This window comes from Notechis scutatus, chromosome Z (assembly GCF_049901735.1).
Source record: "Notechis scutatus isolate UNSWTSFEM ecotype Mainland chromosome Z, rNotScu1.2, whole genome shotgun sequence".
NCBI classification, from domain to species: Eukaryota; Metazoa; Chordata; class Lepidosauria; order Squamata; family Elapidae; genus Notechis; species Notechis scutatus.
The window spans coordinates 107,662,295-107,675,614 of record NC_142025.1 but is presented as its reverse complement, the minus strand read 5'-3'; the positions used below and the strand labels follow the sequence as shown (position 1 = coordinate 107,675,614).

At 34.9% G+C, this 13,320-nt stretch overlaps 1 pseudogene; it reads left to right on the top strand.

The window, feature by feature from the left end:
• Positions 1-9,812: 9,812 nt before the first annotated feature.
• Positions 9,813-10,728, top strand: LOC113425626 (olfactory receptor 14A16-like; annotated as a pseudogene).
• The last annotated feature ends 2,592 nt before the right edge of the window (positions 10,729-13,320 follow it).

The following is a 13,320-nucleotide window of genomic DNA, read 5'->3' as shown; positions in this document are numbered from 1 at the left end:
CCCACTTTAATATTCAATTTTATTTTGATTCAACATTGACTTTCCTATATTAATTTCTTCTACCCTTGCTCAATCCAATCATCTATAGCATCAAAAATAGGAATATGATATATGTGAAAATGTGACTTTTGTGATTATAAATACAGTATATCATCTTGCATATTGAAAAATGAAATAAAATATAGAAATCTGGATTGATTATTTCATTATAAGTGAATTTTGCTGAATTTATCCACTCAGGTGCACTCCTGGTATGTAAAACCTTTGAGATAATTGCATTGGAACCATTTTAGATGAGTCTGGTAACATTCTTGGAATTCAAGGTTTTAGCAGAATCTGGTTATTTCTTCAAAACCATGATGTGTTTATTATGTCAGTGCTACTCAGGTTCTTCTACATGTAAACGTATGGGGGCCATAATGCATATGAAAAGGAGAGAAAAAACCTATATCACAAAGGTATGACACTATTTCATTATTTGCCCCACTTTTTCCATCATTATTGGAATAGAAAATGACATATAAAGAAAGAATAATAGATTATCTGGCTGTAATGGCAAAAAGTAATACAAGTTCATCCTGTAAAACAAGGCATCCAATTATGCAGTTGAACATATATATGCCTTGTAGTTTACCTATCCATTTCAAGCATTAAAAAAGTGGTAAGAGAAAAGATGAATAAGAAGAAGCCTAACATCTGCACAGACTTGTCATATAATGAAGCTATAACTCTGTTTTAAATTTAATAGTAGGCAAGTTAACTTTTCATCCTGGTAGCTGATATACAGTTATGTGAAAAAGTAAATACTATCTCGTTGTGCTCTATGGTTTTACATATCAGGACAGAATAAAAATCATCTGGTCTTTAGCAGTTCTTAGAAGTAGGAAAATACAACCACAGTTAAACAACAACACATGATGTGTTATACCATGTCATTATTTATTTTACAAAAAGAAAACAAAAATTAAGAAGCACAATATAATTTAAAGAGGATGTAGTTACTTTTTCACATGACTGTATATTCAACTATTTATTTGCAGTGCACCTTCATATCAGATATGGAGTTGTTAGCAATTTGCGCAGTGCTTTTCTCCAAGATGATGCAGTAGGAAGATGCATTTAAAATATACATTATTTCAATATGGATCTATATATTAAAGTCTACTACATTATGAAGACAGCAATGACAAATTTTGATCAGTACTAGCTTTTCAAACACTTCCAAAGTTCCTTTTATTTTTCTCAAATCTGAAGAAATAATAAAACATTATCTCTACAAATAACCAGATCTACAGAAATATATGCTATCTGTTAGCTGTGTGAAATGGACCAGGTCATGAAATAGTGATAACATTATTCTGATCTGCAAGTTCTAATCATGAAAGTCAAGGAACACATGAGAAAAAAATGGGACAAAATTTAAATATAAAGAAGTTGAGACTAATGACAATATGTACATTGACTACACTTAGAATTGACATTGAGAAGGATTCCCAGGAGAGGTATAGTGAACTGAAGATGGCTTTGTGAAACCAGAGCTAGTGTTCACAACAAAGCCAAGGAATTGATGAGGAGACCAATTTCTTGGAATTTCTCTAGATAAGGATAGTAAAGGAAATCAGCCACATGTGTTCCAGATAGCTGTTTCTTATGTGGAGACCACATAATGAAAATATGCCAATTGCCCAAAAAGTTTGGAGATCCCTAATTCCTGGTACAGCTCCATTTAATTATTACATGCTGTAGCTTTCTCGTTCATAGCAAAAACCCACAAAATAATGGAGAAGCTAGCACTGGAATTTGTCTGGTATTTGAGAGCTTATCATTAGTTTTAAAAAGTTGAATAAAGAAGTGCATAATAAACATTGAAAGTAGCAAAAACAGAGAATGATCTATCTTTTATTTTATGTAATAGAGGAAGAGGGAATCTATCAAAATGGACAGAAGCCAAGGCACTTTCTATGCTATGCAAAATGAATTTATGGAACTCACATGACACAAGATATGAAGATAATCAAAAAGTAAGATGCTATTAAAATGGAGGATACAATCTCTTAAAAGCTGAAAATAAAATAACATCTCATGTTATGAGACTTGTCCCAAACAGGCTTCATGCAAGTCTTTTCAATTCATCCATGCTTAAAATCCTGGTATTCTACAGATCCAATTATGAGATGTTAATATGCAATGGAATAAATGGTGCCAGAGCATTCTAAATAGCTATGAAATTACAAATTGTTCATGATGTTAACAAACATACAGCAATTAATTTTAATTTGGTGCACATGAGCTCTGAGAGACACAAAAATATACACATTTTTTTAATATAAACCTTTTATTTCACTGTAGACGGGTTCCTAAAAATGAGCAACATACCATTAATTTTTAATATTCTGAAGAATATACATTAGAATAAAAATATTTTATGCAGAAAAATAGTAAGTCATAAGAAAAAAAATGCTTTTCTGCCAGTAATTTATTTTACTGCGAAACTTGCTTCTATAATTTGCAGATTTAAAAGAGGATTTCATCAGCTCTTTCACAAGCTTATGCTGTGATATAGAACAAAATATGTTATTTGGGGGAATACAATAGAGTTGTTTTTGCTGAAAATTTTGACTTCAAACATTGGATTTAACATAATTATGAATCAGAATAAAAGCATGAGAATCTTTAAAAGTTAGGCGTTATTACATATTTATCATATTAGTGCTTTCGAATGCTGATTGTAGAGATTGTAAAGATATTTACAATTTACAAAAATATACATCTCAAACCATCATGCAAAAAAGAGAGTATTGAAATGAAATTTCCTGGATAAACCGATAGGTAAATTAGCTTCCTTTGAACATAAAACATATTTATATTGACAATCTGAAACTATTACTTTTGATTGAAGAAAGCATTCTAAAACCTAGCTAGAAATATATATGAAAATATATAGCCCTAAACATGTGGAAAAACTGAAGAACTCATATCACTTTCCAGCGTGAAGCATCATAAACCTGTTCACGCATCTGGTATGTAATGACAATTGAAACCTTTATGGATATGAATAGAACAATGGATGGTAACATATCAAAATGCATTTTTATTCTTTGTTTTTAAACATTTAAATATGGTTGGGAATATGTATCTACATTGTGGGAAGAAATGCTGCATTGTCAGAATTCATAGTTATCATATGATGCAATAAGTAGAATCTGTTAAGAAGAAAAAGTATTTGTTTATCACAAAAAACACTCACACATGCACACATGCACACTAACTAAAACAATGTGGTATTTTCTGTCCTGAAGATTTCCTATAAACCTAGCAATTTATTTTTATATTTATTTGCTGGATTTACATGCCCTTTCTTCTAAATGCACAAAGTATATATAAAGCACATCCTCCAATTTTCCAACACTACCACAAGCTTGTACAAGTGGTGAGAGATTGTGACTGGTTCAAATATATTCAGTAAACTTCCATGGTTGAAAATGGACTGGAACAGGGTTTTCCTAATCCCAGTATTCCTTTTGATAAGTACATGAATTAACAGAACTGAAAGATGGAAGAAGGAGATATTGAAGTTGGTGGTTGGTTCCTGAGTAAAATGAATATAAATTGACAGTGCAGTCTAATTGATATTGATATTTTCCATAGTGTGATCTTCTGTTTATTCTCTCCATGTTTTATGTTTCTTTTTGTTTTCTACTCTCAATATCAAAAAGCCACTTCTCAAATTTTGTCTAATTGCATCTCCATCCTCTGCTTCCTTGCAATTTTGCCATGCAGCTTTGTCATAAATGAAATACGAATAATCAAACTGTAGTGTCTTACTTTTTGCTCCTGCAATTCTCAAAAAATCAACATCTGCAGATTTTATATTTTTTCATGTTCTTTGTGTTATATTTAGCAACTCTAACAACAAATCTTCTGATCATCGACTGCATAGACCCATGTATTTCTTTCTAATGAATTTGGCACTGCAGGGCCTAGGCTTTGTTTCTGTGACTTTTCCAACATCCATGGTGAATTTCCTCCTAGATACCAGATACATTTCTTACTTGTGTTGTGTTGCTTAAATCTTTCTATTTATCTCCTTTACAGCTTCTGATTTCTTCCTCCTCACAGCAATGGCATATGATTGATATGTTGCAATTTGTAACCCATTCCAATCAATTTAACTACTGAATTGGTACCTTAAATAATCTCTGGAGTTGGGTTTCCAATGGGAGATTTTGGTGGGATTTGTTTCCTTCTGCAGAAAAAAAGGCAGCCCCAATTCCAAACAAGTTAACATTAAAGTTCAATCTGTGCAAACTATTTGCAAAATGTATAGTCTCAGAATGTATAGTCTGAGATTTCCACAGAGTTTTCAAAGTCTTTGAAGAAAGGAAGATTCCGTCTGGCAATTTTTTCTGGTTAGTTTCATATATCATGTTTTTTGCCATGTTTTTTTTAAAATGACACATTACTTTATTAACTATTACTTCTGAAGAAGGAGAAATTTCCTGCATAAAATACCATAGTGCATTTGAGAATGACACATTATGATGGAGTGGAGCTGTAATTATTAGCCATGCTGTAATACAGAATCTTATACAAAAGGCAGTTTGCTTTTTAAAGATGTCCTTATTTCCAAGTTTTAAAGCATGTCATAGTTGATCCATGGGTTTCCAATTAGTTATGTCAAGACATGTTCTGTTTAAGCATGATTTGTAAAATAAAAATAGCAATAGCAGTTAGATTTATATACCCCTTCGCAGTGCTTTCTTTTTAAAAATAATAAATTTATTTATTCAGCATTTCAATGTTAACTTATAATTTACCTGCCAGATACGTTCCCATTGTTCCAAATCAATACGATAGCCAATTTTTTTTAGCCCAGGTTATCATATTCTCTTTGACAGTTTCCTCTTCCATTTTGTATTCCAATAAATAGTTGTATATTTTACTAATCTTTTTTTAACCCCTTGTAGTATTTTGTCTAATTCTTATTGTGTTGTACACAAAAACCATATTGTTCCTTGTCCTTTTTATATCGAGTCTGAACCTGGAGGGAAGGCCACCAGCCTATTTCAATTCCCTGTGACTTTCGTTGATTTTGTGTTTTTAATTCCCCTTTTTCATTTAAAGTTCTTTGTATTTTATTATTTTATTTAGGTCTAAAGCTTTGGGATATATCAATGCTTCCACTGTTGATAACCAGAGAGGTATTTTCACATAGTAGTTCTTGTTAGATCTGGAGGTGTGGGCGCAATAACGGAGATGAGGCATCTATAGTGACTCAACTCAACACTTTAATAGTGACTTCAGAACAGAACGTCGCAGGTGACCGTTAACGGCAAAGTCTCGTTATACTGCATTAATACAGCATCTGAGGTTAAGAGATCTTTTACTTGCTGGAATGCTCGTTCTTCCCGATGTCCCCAGACCCAGGAAGCTTTCTTGTCGAGTAGTCTATGTAGGGGTTCAGCTACAGTCGCCTTCTGGGGCATGAAGATGTTATAAAAGTTAATGAGTCCCAGGAAGGCTTGGAGGTCTTGGGGCCCGCAGATAAGCGGGTTATTCTTGGATTCGCTTTGTAATCAATTCGAGGATAAGTCTAGAGTACACCAGACTGAGGAAGCACTAACGGCATTAAAACAGAATGGAAGACCAGCTATTAAATACATCAGTGAGTTTAGACGATTGGCTGGGAAACTGAGAACTTGGCCAGAAGGTCTATTGATTAGGAAATTCAGGGCCAGTTTAGATAGAGGATTACAACAGGTTTGTCTCTACAGGGGTGTGCCCCAACTGTTGAGGTAATTCCCTGTTAGGAGAATGAGCACATACAGGGAGACATAGTGAGAGTAATGTTGAATAATACACACACAGCACACAGATACACTGTACAGTAAATGTAGGTTTTTACTTCCTCTTTTCCATCAGTATATCAGGATTTGGTGGAAGTATTTAGTGAGATGAAGTGTGAAATTCTACCACCGCACCACCCAACAGACTGTGCTATCAAACTGATTCCAGCGGCAATATTGCCAAAACCCTGGATGTATGCAATGACACCGAAGGAAATGACAGAAATGCAGAACTTTCTAGACAAGAATTTAGCTTGGGGGTTCATTAAAGCTGGACAATCACACATAACTGCCCTTGTACTATTCCAAGAAAAAAAAGATGGTGGCCTACGTTTGTATGTTGATTTTAGAGGGCTTAACGCAGTCTGCGTCAATAATCTGTACCCGTTACCATTAATCAGTGAGTTGTTGGCTACCTTATCAACTGGGCATTTCTTTACTAAATTAGATTTGTGTGAGGCATATTATTGGGTGAGAGTAAGACCTGAAGATGAATGGAAGACAACATTCAATTGTCCCCTCGGTAGCTATCAATTTTGAGTAATACGTTTTGGATTACAAGCCCCCCCCCCACGGTGTTCATGCAACTTATTAATGGCGTACCACAAGAACATTTATACTGTGGGGTGCTAGAATATTTGGGTGATATACTTATTTACACAAAAACTATGGAAGAACATGTCCAATTGGTGAGGAATGTATTAACTAAATTATTAAATGCCAAATTATATATCAAATTATCTAAGTGTGAGTTCCATTGTACGAAACTAGACTACTTGGGATACCAAATCTCTAATGCAGGATTGGAGATGGATCCAATGAAGGTAAAAGCTGTAATGGAATGGAAAATCCCCCAAACAAGAAAACAGGTACAAAGTTTTTTGGGCTTTGCAAACTTTTATCGACAATTTATATCTAAATTTGCCCACATTGCACTACCGTTAACTGAGTTGCTAAAAACAAAGAAACAAATAGAAAAATAAAAACCAACCCAACCAGTTAAATGGTTGGAACAATGTCAACAAGCCTTTGAAACATTGAAATCATTATTCTCTCAAGCACCCATTTTACGACTTACTGATCCAATGAAGAAGTACATCATGCAGATGGATGTGAGTGATGTGGCCATAGAGGCTGTCCTGTTACAAGAGAATGAAACCAGAGCACTACAGCCATGCGCATATACATCATGGAAGTTTACTACTACAAAGAGAGGCTGGGCAATATGAAAGAAGGAGGCCTTTGATGTAAAATGGGCACTAAGTACTTGGAGACATTTCCTGGAAGGGGCACAGGAGGTTTTTGAAATTACCATCATGGCTAGGGCAGATTCATCCCATTTTTCATACAAATTTACTTAAAATAAGTGTCAGTAGAAATGACGAGATACCTATGAAACAAGTACGTGGAGAACCAGAACAATTTGAAATAGATAGAATAATAGATTCTAGAATATGAAGACATACTATTCGATATCTAGTGAGATGGAAAGGGTATCCTGAATCAGAGGCATCCTGGGTGAATGAGTTGGATATATATGCAGATAGACTGAGGAAAAAATTCCAGAACCTTCATTCCGATAAGCCAGGGGCCATTGTATAACCTTTATACACCATTATCCCTTTGTCTAATGTGTTCTTGTATTCTAGGCAGAATCTTGGTAGAGGGGGGCCACCTGTCATGACTCCAATAAAGAACGGACTGGAGCCGAGACAGCCAAGATGCGATACAACCATAGTCTTTTACTTTCCTTACATTGATTGTGTTACTATGTTGGCATTATGATGAAAATTCTTCAAATGACTGACATCGACTTCCTGACAAGGAGTGGTACAATAATGATGATTCATGGCTGAATGTCAAGGGGGTGGTCTTGTAATAATGGTGCAGGGCAAATAGGGCTGCATGGACTCATTGAGCAGGGGAAAGGTGCAGTTACCATGTTTCTTTAATTTAAGGATGCCGGATGTTAGGCAGCGAAGGCAGCCGGAGGGTGGTTATAGTAATTATGTGATTATCCAAGGTATAACATATATAAATACAGCTCTGGATTGCAATGAAACCCAGAGCTGACTTTAACCATAATTTGATTGCTGTTACCTGTTGTTGTAGTGTGGGAAATGAATGAAAGTTTCACTGAAGCTACACGAGTGAGTTGATATCTTATTGTTTACCCCCACAATATTGGACAAACAGCTGACAATCAATTTATCATAATTGTCTTCTTTAATTGAAGAACATTTCACAGTGAGCCAAATCCCAAGATACTTTACTTTTTTCATTATCTAATTCCTAATTTGCTTGATAATTCTTCATTCTTCCTTTTTGTACAGTTTTTGGTTATTATTTTAGTCTCCTATAACAAATACCATATCATTGGTGAAGGCTTGAATAGTCAGTCCTTTAATATTCTGATTCTTCCTTATCTGGATCAACAGTACCTCTGCAGATAGTATATGTTGCAATGGGGCAAATGGCCATCCCTGTCTTACTCCTTTATTTATTTTTAGACCATCCGTGGTTTCTCCATTCAATATTACTTTTGCATTTTGTATTGTATATATTGTTTTGATGAGTCCTAGAAATTTTCCAGCAAATTGCATCTTAGATAGTTGTTCAATAAGAAAACGCCAGTTTAAATTATTGAACGCTTTCTGGGCATCCACAAACATAAGTGCCATTGGTTTGTTTGAATAATTCCCATAGTATTCTAGGACATCCATGATTAATTTTGTGTTGTTCTTTATCTGCCAGTGCTTTCTAAGCAGTTTACAGAGTCAGCATATTGCCCCCAATAATCTGGGTCCCCCTACTTCAGAAGAATGGAAGGCTGAGTCAACTTTGAGCCTGGTGAGATTTGATCTGCCAAATTGCAGTCAGCTGGCAGTCAGCAGAAGTAGCCTGCAGTACTGCATTCTAATCACTGCACCACCACAGCTCTTAAGAATAAAATAAAGATTCAATCCAAAATACAAATAAGAATGAAATGATGGTGACCAATGCTTCTGCTTTTGTGTTGGAAGTGCTGAGTGCTTCCAGATTAAAAGGATTAGCTGGGGGTATCACTGTTGTCCAGGGAGTGCTCAGTTGGGGGCTCCTTTCATATCCCCATTAATGTGACCACCAAAGTAGTATCTCTTTAATCTACTCCCATTTGCGCACTTTTGAACTGCTAGAGTAGGAACTAGAACAAATGATGGGAGATCACCTCAACATACAGCAGCACTCGAGTTTCAAACATGCGCTTGCAAATTGTCAACCCTGCATTCTAACCACGAACCACTATTCTTCTCATGAGGTTGACCAGAGTCAGTGACATCTGGGGGAACTGAAACCCTCTTGAGATCATCAAGAGTTGTAGAAAATACATTCTAGCTGTCCTATCAAATGAGACTTGCAATGCCATGAAAAATTGCCTTCTATATTGATTTCATATATAAATGTGAAATTTTAATGTGTATGTGTGTGTGTGTGTGTGTGTGTGTGTGTGTGTACTGTATATATAACATAGGAAGCACAGCTGTACTGTCAATGTGACCATCCTTGCCTTCACCTATGGACACTGCTGTCTTTGTCTCTATCTGCATAGTGGAGCATATGTAACCTGTACCTCCCCCATATATGCTGTGAATTCCCAAATGTAATATACAATTTTGGGGCACAATCAGCTATTGTGTTCCTTCATCCCAGTCAAAGCTGCCAGATACTGAGAAAGCTTCGGTCATCCTAACAATCTACCTCTAAGGATCTCATGATTCTTGTATCATGTTGTGCATAGTTCTTAAATATTTCATCATTATTTCATAATTGTTGCAAATGTTCATTACTTGAATGCCAGAATATGAAAAATGATAAAATCTGTTTGTTTTGTTATAAGGGATTATTATGCAATGTGATAATTAGTACCAAGGAATTCAGAAGTAGCTACAGAGTTGTCAATTATACAACAGTTTCCATCCATGAGACATGGATAATCAAACCACAATACCTTACTTTTTGTTGCTGGAATTCTCAAAAACTCAGCAATTGCCGGTTTTACATTTTTTCTTGTTGTTTGTATTATATTCAGCAACTCTAACAACAAATCTTCTCATCATATCTGCAGTAGCTTTTGACCATCGATTGCACAGACCCACGTACTTCTTCCTCATGAATTTGGCATGGCAGGATCTAGGCTCTGTTTCTGCCATTGTTCCCAAATCCTTTTATAAATTCTCTGATGGACACGAGTCACAATTCTTACTTTGGTTGTGTTGCTCAAGTCTTTCTCTTTGCATCCTTTACAATTTCAAATTTCTTCCTCCTCACAGTGATGGCATATGATAGATATGTTGCAATTTGTAATCCATTCCAATATGACACATTGATGAATTGGAAATCCTGCACTGAAATTCTGTGTCTGGTTTGGATTGCCAGTCTTCTCTTTGGAATTTTGCATACCACTTGCACATTTTCCATCCATTTCTGTTCTAATATTGTAAATCAGTTTTTCTGTGAAATTCCACAGTTGTTAAAGCTATCCTGCTCTGGAACCAATCTGGTTGAATTTGGAATTGTTATGGTCAGTGTAATTGTTGCATTAGGTTGTTTTATTTGTATTATCATATCATATGCTATGATCTTCAAAGTAGTGCAAATAATCCCTTCTGAGCAAGGAAGGCTAAAAGCCTTATCAACTTGTATTCCACATATTACAGTAGTGTCCATACTTTTATTAAGTGCATCTTTTGCCAATATGAAATGTCCTTCTGACACCCCATCATACTTAGATTTTGGGTTTACTATTCTATATTGCATTCTTCCACCCCTGATGAACCCAATTATCTATAGCATGAGGAATAAAAACATCAAATTTGTCCTGTCTAAACTGTGGAAACTGTGAATTTTCTTTCAATGCTTCTCTTTTATTCAGCAGAACAGCACTTTCTTGTCTTTTCTTTGACTTTTCTACATAGATTGGGTGGTGAGTAATCCAACTTCTCAAGCCAGAAGAATGATAGAACTCCAGAAATTGCTCAGCAAAAATCCTACATCTGTAATTACTTTCAATGAATGATACAGATGCTAAATATGGATGAAATGAGGATCAGATTTAATGCCATTATAGAAAAATATATTGTAACAGAAAGGTGGTTTTAAAAATATGATCATTGTTTCTGTGGTTTCTCTTGTATCAAATGAGCTTCCCCTTTTTAATCAATGTATTATATCTATCAAAGTATCCTACATCTTGAGCCTTGAGACAGTGTGGAAAATGCCTTCTATACAAAGAAGGTACAAGGACTTTTCTACTAGTTTTCCTGACCTTACACTTTTTCCTATTTCTGCATGCTTCTACCTATCAGAGAACTTTACTACTCAATCTTATCTAGATTAACATTAACTTTCTCACATCCACTCCTCTACTCATTGTAGAATACATTATGCCACCAGACTTGAAATTCTAGACCTAGAAAACCTTGAATTACGCAGTCTTTGGTCTGATCTAAGTATGGTATATAAAATCATACATTGCAACGACTTACCTGTCAATGAATACTTCAGCTTCAACCATAACAACACAAGAGCACACAATAGATACAAACTCAAGGTTAACCGCACCAAACTTGATTGCAGGAAATATGACTTCAGCAACAGAGTGGTCAATGTCTGGAATACTCTACCTGACTCTGTGGTTTCTTCCCCAAACCCTAAAAACTTTAACCTTAGACTGTCTACTATTGACCTCACCCCTTTCCTAAGAGGTCTGTAGGGGGCATGCATAAGCACACCAACATGCCTATCATCCCTGTCCTATTGTTTCTTTTAATTTTTCTTATATGCACCCATTTCATATATTCATAACTATGTATATACTTATACCTATTATCTTGTAAGCGATTGACAAATCAAAATAAATAAAAAATAAATTCATTCACTTAACCTTTGATCAATCCAATATAATCAGAAATAGGAATATGGAATTTGTTCTATATAAGAGGTGGAAATGTGAGTTCTGTGACTGTATTTTATACATTCTGTAAAAATATAGCTTTGCATATTGAGAAATAAATGTGGAAATGTTGAATGATAAATTGGAAAAATTTTTTGCTGAATTTTCCAAAGATTGTAATAATATAATTCCTATTGTTGTGAGAAAATGTTTATTTGGGAAAAATTACCCTGAGTCTGGTAATGTCCTTGAAATCCAAGGTTTTGCAGAATCTGGTTGTTTCTTCAAAATGATCAAGTCAGCATCATGCCTGTGCTACAAAAGTTCTTTGTATATACTATATGTGTGGCCATAATGCACATGCAAAAGGGAAAAACCTCTATCACAGTGTTATAACACTCATTCATTTTAATTATGGAAGAGTTATTGGAATAGCAAATAACCTATAAGAAAGTATAATCATTTGTTTGTCTGCAGTAGCAAAAGAGAAAAAGATCATAATTTGATAATGGGTCCTACTATGGAGTTGAACATATACAAGACTTGTAGTTTATCTATATTTTTCATTATTTCATTTTCTTTGACATATCCACTGATACTTTTTTAAAACAAAAAGCCTAAGTACCATATCTATTGGGGTTCATTGCCTTCCTTGTGAATAAGCTAGGTATCTAAATTCAAATCTTCAGGAATATGTTGTTCTGCTGATAAGGCAGAAGATCATTTGGGCAATATTTGTCACCAATTGGGCCATGGGGACACAATTACTTGAGGTTGGCTCTTAGTTTGGCCTTGCAGAGGAACTTTTGCTGTGAACCCAAATACCTCCAGAAATGAGTGAATGAATGTGGTGGAGTTTCTGAAAGGGTCCAGGTTGAAGCATGGAAAGGCAGAGGGTAGTGCAATACTAGCAAATCAAATTCAGTTTGAGTGGATGACATTATGATTACATGTCCATAAAAAGAGTTGCAAAGATCTTCATGCTACGGTATATAGGATGTGAGGATGAGTTTATAGCTTAGTATAGAATGGCATAGTGCTTTTTAACCTGGAACAATCATGAATTGCCATTACTGATAGATTTGTAGTGCTTATCTAATCATGGATGTGATGATTGTGTTGATCATGTTAAGAAGTGGGATGTGTGAAGAAAAAATGAAATCCCAGAATATTTTATTATCATCATGTGAAATGTATACATAGTCATGAATTCATAGTGTGAACTGTGTATAGAAAGATATATATTTATTCAATTTGTGGGGGTATTACTTCTTTAATTCATGAACCCACCTATTTACATGTCATTGACAAAAAGGAATAAACATATACCCCTTCAAAAACTTTTCTATCTGAAATTCCATCTGGAGATGTCCATGACTCTGGTATGAGAACAAAAAAATCAGATATTTTTCACAGATAAAGATCTGCAGCTATGGAAGATTCCACATAAAGACACACACACACACACAAACACACACACACACACTATTCATGAAGCAAGAGTCAAAGTCATGCAGGTTAGCTCAGCTTTACACTTTTAGA